This window comes from Zonotrichia leucophrys, chromosome 6 (assembly GCF_028769735.1).
Source record: "Zonotrichia leucophrys gambelii isolate GWCS_2022_RI chromosome 6, RI_Zleu_2.0, whole genome shotgun sequence".
Classification (NCBI taxonomy): Eukaryota; Metazoa; Chordata; class Aves; order Passeriformes; family Passerellidae; genus Zonotrichia; species Zonotrichia leucophrys.
The window spans coordinates 8,434,715-8,448,458 of NC_088176.1; the positions used below are offsets into that span (position 1 = coordinate 8,434,715).

The 13,744-nt window shown below is 43.3% G+C and overlaps 1 protein-coding gene across 1 annotated transcript in view; it reads right to left on the reverse strand.

The window, feature by feature from the left end:
- The window catches only part of HABP2 (hyaluronan binding protein 2), a 64,420-nt gene that overhangs the window by 30,515 nt on the left and 20,161 nt on the right, over positions 1 to 13,744 (reverse strand). The gene's annotated exons all lie outside the window — the stretch shown is intronic.

Genomic DNA, 13,744 nt, shown 5'->3' on the forward strand with positions numbered 1-13,744 from the left:
TGGTCCATCTTTCCAGGATCCTGCCCCATATACTGGCTACTCAACTAAATTCTAGAGGAAGGAAAAAGTATGCCTGAAGTTACCCCTTCCCTTTCCTTCTCTGCCCTTCCCTCCCAGAAAAAATGTACCCCCCTCCATGGCCCATATTTCCAAACTTTTTCTTCTTTGAGTGATTTTCATATTCTGAAACAGCACCATTGAATTTTGCTTAGTTAAGGCAAGACGGCTCATGTCAGAAAATGTTTGCTAGATTGGGTCTCATTTTGTAACATTTCCCCTCAAAGGATGATTCAATGATGCATCTTAGAATCAGATTCCAGAGAGGGAACTAAAAGAAACATCAATAAAAAAAGAAACTGTGAGGAAACTAAATATAGAACAGGCCAATATGAATTAAACAGCATCCTAGAAATCTTCACACAATAATTGATTTGCTCATTTGTACTTCTTTCTATTCTTTAATCTTTCAGCAGGGCTTCAATCCTCCCCCCATTGCTTTTTTAATATTCTCTGTTCATCTGTTGTCTACAATATTGTTTCTGATCTCTCTCATCCCATCAATCATCTATAAAAAGAGACTAGTCCACACACTCTGGTCTCCAATCCTAATGACTGTAAAGAACTAATCACCTAAACTGAGTGATGTTCATTGTTGTAAGTGTCTCTTTGATTTATTAAACATCTCTGTATAAATTCCTGCATGTTTTGCAAGTTGTTTCCTAGAACCTGTATGAAGGCACTTTGAAATCCTAAAACTGTCTGCTTATGGGGTTTTTGGTTCACCTAATAAATGGATTCTAGTCATGAAAAATGAGCTTTTACTTAACTGAAAGGAGCACTCAATTCCAAATTCAGGTCAGAGCCTCAGTTTGAGCTTCCCCTGAATATACAGCAAACTTTAAAAGGCCTCTCATATACACTTTATATTAATTTGAAAATACTGTGTGCATTGCTTTGGGATGTCTGCCTGCTGATGGAGAGCCACAGACACTATGGAAATGCTCCTAATAATGGCATTTTCCATAGCTGTCACTTTCACATGCTGTTGCAAGCTCCTCAGTTGATCAAGTGGACTTCCAATAGGATTAATTAAAGTTTAAGAACTGAAAATGTTCACGACCTGTTTCTGTCAAAGCAATGATTTCAGCACTGTGCCATTGGTGTGGGGCTGCCCCACGCAGTGACAGGATGGGATTCCAGTGCTGAATCAGGGCCTTTGTGACCACACATTGATGGTGAGGCCACTCCAGGCTCACCAAGGGATCTGGGTGTCACCAAGGTTGGGAATTCTCAAAAGGGTGTGAGATCCAGGATTTGGGAGCTGCCTCCCCATCTAGCCTGGTCTCACCTGAAAGGAAAGGAGATACTAAGGACAGAGCAGAATTCAACACGAGCAAGGTAAGTCTGAAGATTTTGTGAGGCTTTTGAAAGAACCCAACATGATGTTCTGGTGAGCTAATTGCCAAAAATGGGAACCAGACAAAGCATTCAATGGGCACAGCTCTTGGTAGAACCACACTCCACAGACATCACTCAAAACAGAGGATCAGTTTCACCAAAAAACCCTCTCTGTGCTTTTCATGCTTTTTCACCAGCACCTTAGGCTGCAGGACTAGAAAGAATAGATATAAAGTGTTTGAATGAGGCCATTCTGGAAAGGATTCTTTGCCAAGGAGAAATCCACTCCCCTTTCTCATGCTGGATTTGCACAGAATATCGAGTCCCTGCTAAAAATAAATGCAGATTCCATAATGTTCACCCCAGTCTTTACAGCAGTCCCTGGCTAATGAACCAGCCACTGTTACAGGCGGGTGAGCTTCACGCATTGATTGCCTTAGTGCCTCATAGTAAGTAAAAAGGACGTTAATAATCTTATTATTACAGAAACATCATGGAAACTCATAAATATAGATTCAACAGTTAACATCACAAATCTGTGAAAACCCTTTTTTTCAGCACAGTATGGGCAGAGTTATGCTGTCAGAAAAAAGAAGGGGGGAAAAAGTATGTATAAATTATTCTACAGATTTGTCCACTTTTTATGTTTACAAAATGTGCTCTAATACCTTGCAGATTTTGTATTCTGTAACCTTGAGCAAAACACTTTCCTTCAACCCTCTGGTAAGAGAGCCATGCTGGTAAATCTTGGTTTGGTATATACAGCTCACATGAGTTTCCTTTTCAGTGTCAGGTTAGCAGATCGAGTGTTGCTCTTAGAATGAGATTTTGTCTCCTTGCATTCCACTTAGCATTCCAAATTTGCCTTTGCCTGTATCTCAGGATCTCAAGTAAACATCAGTGTTTTGTGATTGCAGTTGTCACCTGGAGTAGCCACAGAAAGTGGTTAGCTTCCCCACAAGTGTCCAGGCTCAGAAAGGGCTGCAACATAAAAACACAGCGAGAGACACATAGAGAGAGGGGTCTTCTCTCTCTATTTTTTTTTTAAGTAAATGTGACAATTATATTTGGGGGAAAAATTATTTTCTTTCCCCAAATAGCGGAAAACCAAATAGAGATAAAGGAGATTTTTATTTCTGTTCAAGAAGATATTAGAGGACCTTATTAGTGAAGTTTATAGTGTTCCCATTATGTGTTCTCTTATATATATGTAGTTGCTGTAAAGAGATATTTCTATTAATATTAGGTGAGGGCACTCCATTACCCTGTTACAAGAACATAAATAAATAATAGCCATCTGCAGCACTGGTGTCAGCATCTTTATCACAGGTGCTGATTTGGGCTAGATGATTTCCAAACTCTCAGGAAGGAGAGACTCATTTCTATTCTGAGAAGCTCCCACACAGGGGACTGTCACACAAATGGACAGAGATTAGGACAACCAAAAATTTCCACCTGTGTGAAATCCATCCCTGCACCACAGAAAGGCTTGCAGGGAGAAATGGTTTTAAAGAGCTTCAGAAGTAAAGCACAGGCAGGGAAGGGGCTTTGCTTTGTGAAGAAAAGATCACCAACAGGAGAGCTGAAAGCTCACAAAGAATTTAGCCCCCAAGCAAGTTTAACAAAAATGTTTGCTTAGAGTCATATCACACCACTCAGCAATTGGATCACTTAAACTAATATCATATCCTTAAAATATTAACTGATGATGGACACCGTCTATAAATTTAGTAGCACTGGTTTCACCGAGAAATGATCTGTGATTTTTCTCTGTACAACAATACTGGCAATTTTTAATCTATTATCTCACGACCTACCTAAATCTTAATATTTTTTTCTCTCTTGTCAAACAAATGCTTTCCAAACCTATGTAGGATAAATATAGTGATGATTTAATGTGTTTTACAATCCACTGAGATTTAAATATATCAGCTCAGCTAGGAATGGATATTATATATTTTACAGCCCTGGTTTGGGAGAAAATACTTCATCTTGAAGAAAAGAAACAAAGACCTTTTTTTTTCTGATTTGAGAGTGTTGTTTGAGTTTTATTTTCTTTTCTTTTGTTTTTCCCTGAAAGATGGTTGCAGCTTGAGAGGCACTGAGCAGTAAAGAAACCAGAAAGCAGTTAGTCTTGCTGGAGGTGAACTGCAGGGTTAGAGGGCAGGAGAGGAGGTCAGAGGTATATATGATCAATACAATATTGCACAGGAATTGCCACAGAGGACACCTCATGCCTACTTTGTGTGAGCACTTATAAATACCTGTCTGTATTGCCAATGCCTGGCTCAGCTGAAAAAGGTTCTGTATCTTTGACGTGAGGCAAGAAGATCTCCATCCCCGCAGTTCTACTGAGATTACTCAGCTGTGAACAGATAACTCGATACAAAGAAGAGGAAGAAAAAGCAAGGAAAAAAGTAGAAGCAGACAATTTCATAGAGCCCAAACCAGACAAGACTCTCTCTGATGACCAAGGGAAAAGCTTTGATAAACGGTAGGGCAGCTCCTCAAATCCAGGTCTCTGAAAGTGGGGGTGGAACACTGCAGGAAATAATATGAGAGTCCCTGCTGTGGGAGTCAAGGGAGACAGGGAAAATAGTTCAGGTAATAAAAAAAATGTTAATATTACAAGAGTGGAATGCATCTGAGTATAATTCCAGACTTTTAAGTTCAGTTTTCAAATCTTGGAGAAAGAAAGAGGCAGCCTGCTGCCATCTCACTAGTTTGTCACATTGGGTTTAAGGTGTAGAATAAATCAAAACTTTTTTTTTTTTTTTGGGAACATGGTACAAAGAAATGCATTAATAATACATGAAAAAATCTTCATCACGTTGGTGTGCATCAGTGGAAATACTATTTTAAAGAAACTATGAGCAACACATGAAAAGATTTGACCTAGGTTTCACTTCTGATGTGCCAGGGTGGGGGCAAGGTGAGCATTCCTCTTACCTACTGATGTGTTACATCTGTGACTTCCTACTTGGGTAGAGAAGTGGGGTTCCCAAAGCAGGGATGATTTTTTTTTCCCTACAAGCAAGCAAGGAAGTTTGAATCCTCTGAGCCATCCCCTCTAAGCGCGTTCAAGAGGAACAGAGAGAGAAATAAAACAAAACCTCCCAGTTAGCAGTAGCTGCCATGCCTTCTCTTCCTCTGCATGCTGAATGTTTAAATGTCTAAAGGCTCTGATGTTTGCTGAGAACAGCAGTGGTATTTGTGCTCAGCTTGGCACTAGTGCAGACATGGGACACATGCCTACATCCTGTGCCCTTCTAAATGCTTGTGATTTCCTTCCCTTTTGCTTCCAGATAAATACTTTTTTAAAAAAAAATTAAAAGTATACAATTTCTATTTATGGAAGAGCATAGCTGCAACAAATATTTGCTTCTAAGCTAGCTGAATCTATCAGCAATCACAGTGTGGGAAAGATCAAAGGGAAGACAAGATAAACACAAAAATGTTATTTGTGATTTGGATTGTGGTAGCATCCAAATGCTCCACACAAAAATGGGACCTCCTGCAGTCAGTGCTGTACAGGCAAAAAGTGGAATTTTCTTGTCTTCTGAATCACCAGGAGTCTCAAAAGGCAAATTTAACACAAGGAGGATGAAAACAGATTATTTCTGTCAGTGACCAGCATGAGGAAATGCTCATTTTGCCAGGGCATCTCTGGTTAACTTGGTTTGCAAGAGCTGTGGGCACCCTCTGCCCAGCTGGTGATGACAAGGGATATGAGTGTTCCATCACATCTGTGTGTGGGGCTCTCTGTCCAGGAGGGAGCCCTTTGGAGCCCTTGTGCTTCAGGAATTCAAGAGCTTTGTTCCCACCAGCTCTTCCATGAGCTCCCTGTCCTCTCAGGGCTGGTCAACACTGTCAGACCAGACAATTTCCTGCACTCAGTGGCCACTTTGGTGGACAGAGAGCATGAACAATGGATGTGACTGTGCTGCCCCACTGACAATCTTACCCCACCCTCCAACACTTGCTGGAGGACCCCTCAGCTGTGCCTGGACAAGCAGAGAGGGAAGGTGAGTGCTCTGCATCCCGCTCTGCATGCCCTGCCAGGTGGGGGAGACCCATCTGACAGCCCTCACAGGGCTCTCTGCATGCATTTCATTCCTGCCACTCCATCACCCTCTCCACCCAGATGTTCAGGACAAGAGTCTGAGAAAGGGGGAATTCACTGCTCCAGCAGACAGCCATTGCTCTCCCTATGTATGCCTTCAGCCTGTTGTCACCATCTTCATTTGTAGTTTTGTGAACTACTTTTAACTTATTTAATAGATTCCCACAATAGGAAAAAAAGGCCCTAAGGAAAGAGAATAAAAGTTGTTACTTTGCTAAGACCTTGCCTGGCAAATTTCAACTCAAAAACCCCAGAGAATGCAGAAGAGATTAATGAAAATGCTGAGAATCACCATAATAATTCCAACTACCAGCACCAGTGTCAGCAGGCTCAGCAGGGCCTGTCATTAGAAAGCCCCCTTTTAAATGGGTGTCCCTCCTATTAGTTAAATTATCTACACTGCAGAGAAGAATATTCCAAGGTGACAGAAACCGAAACAGTACAGGCTGCTAAAACTGAAAATCAGATAATTGCTCATAAATTACTTCTGGGGTCTTTCAAGATCTTTCGGTCTTGCTGACTGAAAGGCAAGTCATTTGGAATGCAATAATTAAAATAAAAGCTGCAACATACAGGAAATGTGGTTGGAAGGAAGATATTAAGAGATGCATTGTACCTGCATAAATTATCATCTGGTTTTTGATAGTATCCTGAATTCATTCTTATTCTCCTCAAAAAGCAAGTAGAGGTGAGAACCTTGACATGGAGAGCACCTCTGGCTCTTGTCCCCAGATCTGGATCTTCACATGTATTCCAGCCAGGGATAAAAAGGAATATTGGATCTTAGTGTCCTTTCTCACACTTATTGTCCTTTCTCACACTTTTTCCCCAGTGCTGTCTCTGTGTAATGCTAAGTGACACCCACCCCTGACCCTGGGGACCAGCAGATCCTCAAGGGTAGCCCAGCAGATCCTCAGATCCTCTTGTGACTTCAGCCCCTCCAGAGAATGGGCTCTGCCCTGCTCACATAAACTGAAGGGAAAACCCCAAATTTCCTCCCTTGGGATGGGATCTCAAGACTTTACCCAGAAATATTTTAAATAGGTGGCCTTTTCTCCTAATTTGTCACATCTGAGGGCAAAATTAATGACACTTGGTGCTCAGCAGAGCCATCCCTGTATTAGTTTTTTCCAGTAGTTTTAGATGAAAGTTGCTGAGAGATGGAAGGGGTGCTCTGATGAGCTGAAGGTCAAGACATCATCACCTCTTCAGCTGTATTCTCTCTTCATTTTCTGATCATCCCACACTGCTACCAACTGTCTGGAAGAGGATAGCCAATCAACTCCAGAAAATGTCTGTTAAAAATCCATTTGACACTCATTTACTGCTGACCATGTTTGGTCTAAAAACATTAAGAAACTGTTTCACCCCTCTTGGCATTTATTGGACTACATGGAGATATTTTTTCAGACTTTACTTGTTGTTTTTTTTTAAAGTCAGACTGTATTTTGTTAGTTGCCCAGAGGATTTCATGCATGGGCTACTCTATAAATAAGAGTTATTATTCCCCAGTGACAAATGCAGCTTCTTTCTCAAAACTTCCATAATAGCTCATGTGGGACAAGCAGGAGTTTTCTGATGGTGTCAAATTTCACAATTAAAGAGACACCTCCTGCCATAAGAGGGATAGATAACCAGTTTTTAAACCACCATTTAATTGCTGAAGACAACAAATCCTCTGCCCATGAGTTACAGCTGGGTAGTGAGAAGGAGATGACATCAGTCACCAGCTGTGATTCTCAGAGGTTCCCCAGGGAAAAAAAATTTGGTTCCCCAATCCAATTTATAGCTTGGAGGAGGTAGGGGAAGCTGTAAAACCTACCAGGCTAGCATAACAGGCTGGTGCTGTTATCCTGATCTCAGCAAGGCCAAGGACTGTACAAGCAGCTGAAATTCCCTGTGGAGTTCAAGATGAGGCAGGAGAAATTCTGCAGGACAACCACTGCAGCATGGGCAACACAGTTTCTGGGGAGGAAAATACAGGATTTCTATCTTCAGGGCTGCTTCTCTGCACTTTTTGCCAAAATAAATTAACCCCATGAACATAGAACAAATGTACATATATTACAGGGCTCCTTTCATGAATAAAGGATGCCAGGTCATCAACCTCCATCCAAATAAGCAGCACAGGAAGGGAGAGAGGAGAAGTGAAGGTAATTTGATGTTACAGCAGAGAGGAGACAGAGGTTTGCACATAGCTGAATCATCCAACAACCCAATCTGCCAGAAAACAGCATATATCACACAACTTCACGTGATTTTCATCAGTCTGTCCCTTGGCCTAGCTGGAATGTTCTCTAGCAGGATCTCAGAGATGTTTCATAGCAGACGCATTGCAGCCTCCTGGCACAGCCCCTTCCAGCACTGATCTCCTGCAAGGCTGCTCCTCAGCACAAAGGAAAGGGATGATTTCTCCAGTTATGACATCACTTCCTCACAGATAATGCTTTTCCCCAGCCCCATCACCTAAACCTCCCTTAATGCCTGGTGGTTTAGTGCATGTTCAGAATTTCCATTACAGTGAGTCTTTACCATTCTTCCTGCTTTTTAGGCTCAGGAAATACTTTGTGTAGGATTCAGGGCATGCAGGTGGGAGTGTTCCTGCAGCCTGACCTTTCTGTGATCTGTAATTCTCAGTGGCCATGGTTTCACCTTTGTCTGGAAACTTATAGGAAAAAAAAAATCTCTTTTGGAGCAATGAGAAAAAGGCTGATTAGATAACTGCCTGTCATCTTCTAGGATGGTTATTCCTCAGTGAATGCCTGAAATCAGCAGTCAAGAACAAACAAAGAGCTCACACTCCTATTTCATGACTAGATCTCAGTGTTACACTGAAATGAAGCCAGTTATCCTGAGTGGCACCTGGGTCTTTAGGAGTTGGGCACAAAAGGCACCGTGGATCTGGTGCTCAGAGGCACCACTGAGGAGCCTGGCTGCAACACGTGGGCTCCTCTTACTCATGTTTAGGGGTCGGAGCTGCTGTGTTGGGGGGCCAGGGCTCCACCTGGATGTACTGAGGTGGGCTGTGTGCTGGCAGTGTGTATGAAGCATGTGTGTGCAGCCCAGAGGAGATCAGGTTTATTTGTAGGCAGGGGAATTTTGAAGTTTCCCCTTGCAGGCATCCACTAGAGAGCAGGTGGAGATCAGGCTGCAGAGTTGGTGTTTTACAGGTCTCAGCTCCTGCACTGCCAGTTTCATGTGCTCCTCTTACATTTCCCTGCTACTTCACCACTCTGCTTCTCTATACTTACTGTTGAAAAGTATTTACATGAAAAATGTTCTAAAGGGAGAGAGGTTAGCAAAACTGTCAACTGGGCTAAAAATATTAAGCAAACCATTTCCAGCTTCCATGAAGTAATAGATTTCTAATGCTGCTTACTCAGGGCTTCTAGCAGGCTGCTGTATACTCACAGGAGGGTGCTTTCTTTGCTTATTTTATGCATCAGTTTCATGTAGAATGTTTGTTTGCTTCTGTGAGTGAAAACCATATATTTTCTGATGGAGATTGCTTACCTCAAGGAAAAACTAAATGTAGATCTTCAGCCTTGAGAACATTAACTTTTTGTGCAATTTAGCTAACAAATCACAAAATCATGGAATCATAAATACCATGATGGAAGGGGACATTAAGGACCTGGTCCAATATTGCTTGGCAAAAGCACAGTCTAGACAACTTGCCCCAGCACTCTTTCCAACTGAATCTGAAATTGCCCCATCATTGGGGAATCCAAATGGAAAAGCATTTGAAATTTGGTCAAGAAATTCTTGAGGAATTTCTTCAAACTGGAGCAGATATATCCTCAAAAAAGACTGTGGAAATGTGTTGACATTGAGTGTGACCTCAAATCTTGATACCTGAACATGAATTAGAGCAGGTCTAAGCACTCCATTCATGTGCCTTTTTTTAGTGGTAGATCTTTACATTGTTCTCTCTCTCCTTGGCCATAACTTTTTTTCTTCCACCAAGAGCAGGATCTCTGCCTTTCCAGATAAGCATCCAGCCACCTAAACCTCTGTATCTGAGACAGATGTACTGTCTGTCCCAGTAAAACTGGGACTGCCTTGACAGCTCTCCTACAAGGTGTTCCTATGCCTTTTGATCTACCCTGCCCCTGCCCAGCTGATCAGGACTCACCCCTGCACCTGAACGAACTGGATCATATTTTTGGTGAAGAAACAGGGAGGATAGAGGAATGGGTACCCTGCTGTGCTGGCTGACAGAGGACAGAAGGAGTAGAGGGAGGAGGGAGGGAGTCAAGCTGCCAAATGCAGCTGCAGCGTGTGACATTGGGACAGGCAGCACAGAGGGGACAAGTACACATGGATGGAGCAAATTCTGCAGTTTGTTTACTCTGCAGTGATAAAAGAGAAAGGTCAGTTTCTATACACCCTGGCTTATAGGCTGGTATATATGATTCATATATATGTATTTAAAGTCTTCTATATCTCTCTGGCTCAGGCTGCCACTCATTTCTAGTCTTCTAACAAGCAGGCTTTTGAACAGCATTCACGCTCACTTTTTAAGTTTCCAAAGAAGCATCTCTGGCTGTAGAGGCTGCTGCTAATGAGAGATGAGGCAGTGAGGAGACAGCACTACTCCAGGTCGTCTCTGTGCTGTGCCATCCTGTGCTGTGTGAGCAGATGACAGCCGTGCTCTGCACTGCTCTGGCTGCACCATTTGGGTCAGAGTCTGTGTTAGCACACAAGTAACCATTAACCTGGCCTTTGCAACCAGCTTCCAAAAACATCTCTGAGTATTCACCTTTTGTTCTGACTGTAACAGTTGTATTCAAGAAAATGTCAGTGAGCAACAAGATAGGGTTCAGTAGGACAGGAATCACAGAAAAGCAAAATTGTGGCAACACAGAATTTACTCCAGTCTAGGCAAATAAAGAAAGTCCCTCTCACTGCCTTTTCTGTGCAAAGGGAGATGCATTTCAACTCAGTCACAGCAAGGGGCTGCAGACACAAAGTTCCTCAGCTTTTCCCACCACTGGGCACACACCTGACATCTCTGTGGCAGCAACTGCAGCTTTCTGTGGTCTGCAATGGGAACACCGACTGAAATGGGTGCTCAACATCCCTTAGCCCTTGGTCCTTTGGGATTTTAGTCACAAAGCAGACGAGTAACTCCTCTCTCCACACCTTTATACTCAATGCTAGAGGCACTTGAAATACTGAAGACTGAAAACGAAGTATCCTAGTTTGTATTGAAAGGTACCATTTAATGATTCACAAAATACAAGACTGAGAACTGTGTGTGCACACTTTTATGTTAATAATGTAGCAGAGCTGCCTGCCCAGATGTGTTGGATGGTTTTGCTGGCTCCTGTGATCCCATCTGTTTCCCTCCACCCTTTTCCAAGACCAGATAAATTTCTTCTTAACATGGCTGGAAAAGTTGGGAAAGCAGGCAGAAGTAGCAGCTACCTCCATGAGCTGCCTCAATTCCACTGACACATAATTTCCAACCAGTAAGAAGCCCACAGAAACATAGAGTCATGGTGCCTCTTCTCCTCCTTTTTTATTTTGTTTTTTGGAAAAACATCTTAGTAAGAAACTTCCCTACACTTGGAACATCAGTTCAGCATCAGCAGAAGATAAAACCAGTGATTCAACAACATCTTAATGGAAGACTCCCACACCTTTAGAGGGCATCAGAGGAAAAACTCAGATCTGCTATGGCTTTGATTTGCTATGTCCCTGAAAATAAAAAATGATGGCTACATAGTCTTGCAGAGACACAAAAAATAGAAGAAGGAAATATGACTCTTGCTCAGTTAAATTTTTTTAAAACCTACAAGTGCTCTCCACCAGCTGTCTCTTTCTCAGCGCGAGGCTTCAGGGGCTGGGCAGAGCACTGCTTGGTGAAATGGATATACTAAACATTGAGCAAAACCCCTTCTCATTTACAGCTCTCCTACTTCAACAGAATTACATCAGGGATCTGTTCCATCTGTGGTACAGAGCTGTGCAATTCATACACCCTCCTCTCCCTTAAAATCCCCAAGCTGCACTGTAAAAGCAAGGAAGCAATAAAAGACATGGTGCACAGACAGAGCCTAGTCTGCACTCAAGCTCTGATGCTGTAAAAAATGCCTGGCTGAAACAAAGATCTAAGTTCCACATCAGTTATTTAACTTTCAAACATCATATCCTAGGTTTTACAGTGATGGGCACTACAGAAAACACAATGAGAAATAGATGGGTAATTACAGTGGTGGTTTTGACTTTTACCATCATCTAGAACTGTAGTAAAGTCAGAAGACACGGGTTTATGCTTCTTGAGATACGTGTTTAAATCAAGTTATGTCATAAGTGATCTGAATGTAATGGTCACAGCTTGACTCCTCACCAGTCTTAGATAAGCGACTGAGATTCAGAATTAGGCACAATTTTCTGTATCAGAGCACGTGTACTGCACAGTTTGGTACAAATCAGTGTGACTGGCAGCACACTCGGGACTAGGAGAAAAGAAGAAACTTAATTTCTGAGAGAAAGTTGTGATGTGTGTGGGGGAAGCTCCCTGGACAGCTGCCCACGACCTGGCTGCTCCTGAGCTGAGCACTGCAGCTTGAGAGAGGCACTGCTGGGTTTGGGGGCAGAGCAAGGGGCACGAAGAAGCTGCTGGTGGGGGAAAAACCAAAATATTATGAGAACAAAACAGACATGAAAGAGGTTTTAAATACCACGTATGTATAGATCACAGGGGAACTTTGAAATGCTCGATTAGGTATTGAAGTAGCCATCACACAGCCCATAACCCCTGAGTGTTGCAGGAGCCCCATGCAGGCAGGGCTGCAGCATCCTTTGATGTGCGGGTAGGCGACAGGAGCGTGAGGCACCGCGGCGAGGGACCGGAGCGGGGTCAGCGCCGCTCATCCCGCCGGCTGCGGGCCCGGTTTGTGCGGGTCCCGGCCGGGATTGTCCCCGCTCATCCCGCCGGCTGCGGGCCCGGTTTGTGCGGGTCCCCGGCCGGGATTGTCCCCGCTCCAGGGTGTCACCCGCGCCACCCGGACCTACGGGGGTGACGGCGGTGTCCCCAGGGCTGCCCGAGGGTGCAGGAGCAGCCCAAAGGCGCAGTGGGGTGCGGGATCATCGCGGGTGCCCGTGTCCCCGCGTGGGGCCGGCTGTGCCCGTGTCCCCGCGGCGCGGGAGCCACGAGAGGGCAGTGACACACAGCCGAAGGGATGGATGGATGGATGGATGGACGGATGGATGGATGGATGGATGGATGGATGGATGGATGGATGGATGGATGGACGGAGCGCTCCTGCGCCGAGCGCGGCTCCGGCTGTGCCGCCGCCTTCCCTCCCGTTACAGCGCGGGATAAAATTCCAGAACAAAGGAGCAGCACGGGGATGCGCTCGTTGCGGCGCGTTCCAAGGGTCCCTTACCGGCTCTGGAACAAAACCGGGGCGGGTAAATGCCCTAAATACCCGACAGGGAAACGCTTTGTGCGCCGGGAGCTCGGAAGGTGAAATGAGGCTTTCTGTTGCGGTTGTTTGTCAGGGTAAAATAACAATTGTATCGAAATTCATTTTTAATTGAACTGTTCGGCGTGCTCGGGGAATCTGCACTGGCATATATGGAGTGCCCGTCATTGCTGTATCTCTGGGCTTTATCTGCACAATCAGTTAAGCTTAGTATGTTTTAATTGAAATTCTTTCAGTCTTTCAGCTGCTACTTCCCCCTTCAGATTATCATTCATATTATAGCTGCATTTCATGCTTATCCTATTCTGAGTGATCAAAAGGATTGTTCTGCCATTATATTTAATGCTTCCCTCACTTTCACAATCACTTTTTATTATAAACTCTTGCTGTTATGAGGGAATTTGGTGCAAATCAGTTCACACCTTTTTGTTAGCTATAAACCAGACGTAAGAAACCCCAGCATTAAAAACATGCAGAAGTGAATGACTGTCATTCTTGATAACAGAAAATATGCCACTAAGATAATATTAAATATTTTAAAATATAACTGGAATATGCAAGATGTAAGTACTGAAATAATTTTAGCAGCATATACCCCTAAAATTTCTAAGTGACAATCAAAAATCAAAAAAGGAATGAAAAGAGAGCCTGTTACTGTCCTGTTTCTACACAACATATTTTATTTTACTTCATGGAAATAAGTATCTTTTAAAATTTTTGTTGAACATTCTTAGCTTATCTTACTGCGAGAAAAAAAAAAGGAAAAAGGAAACTAGGAGATTTACAA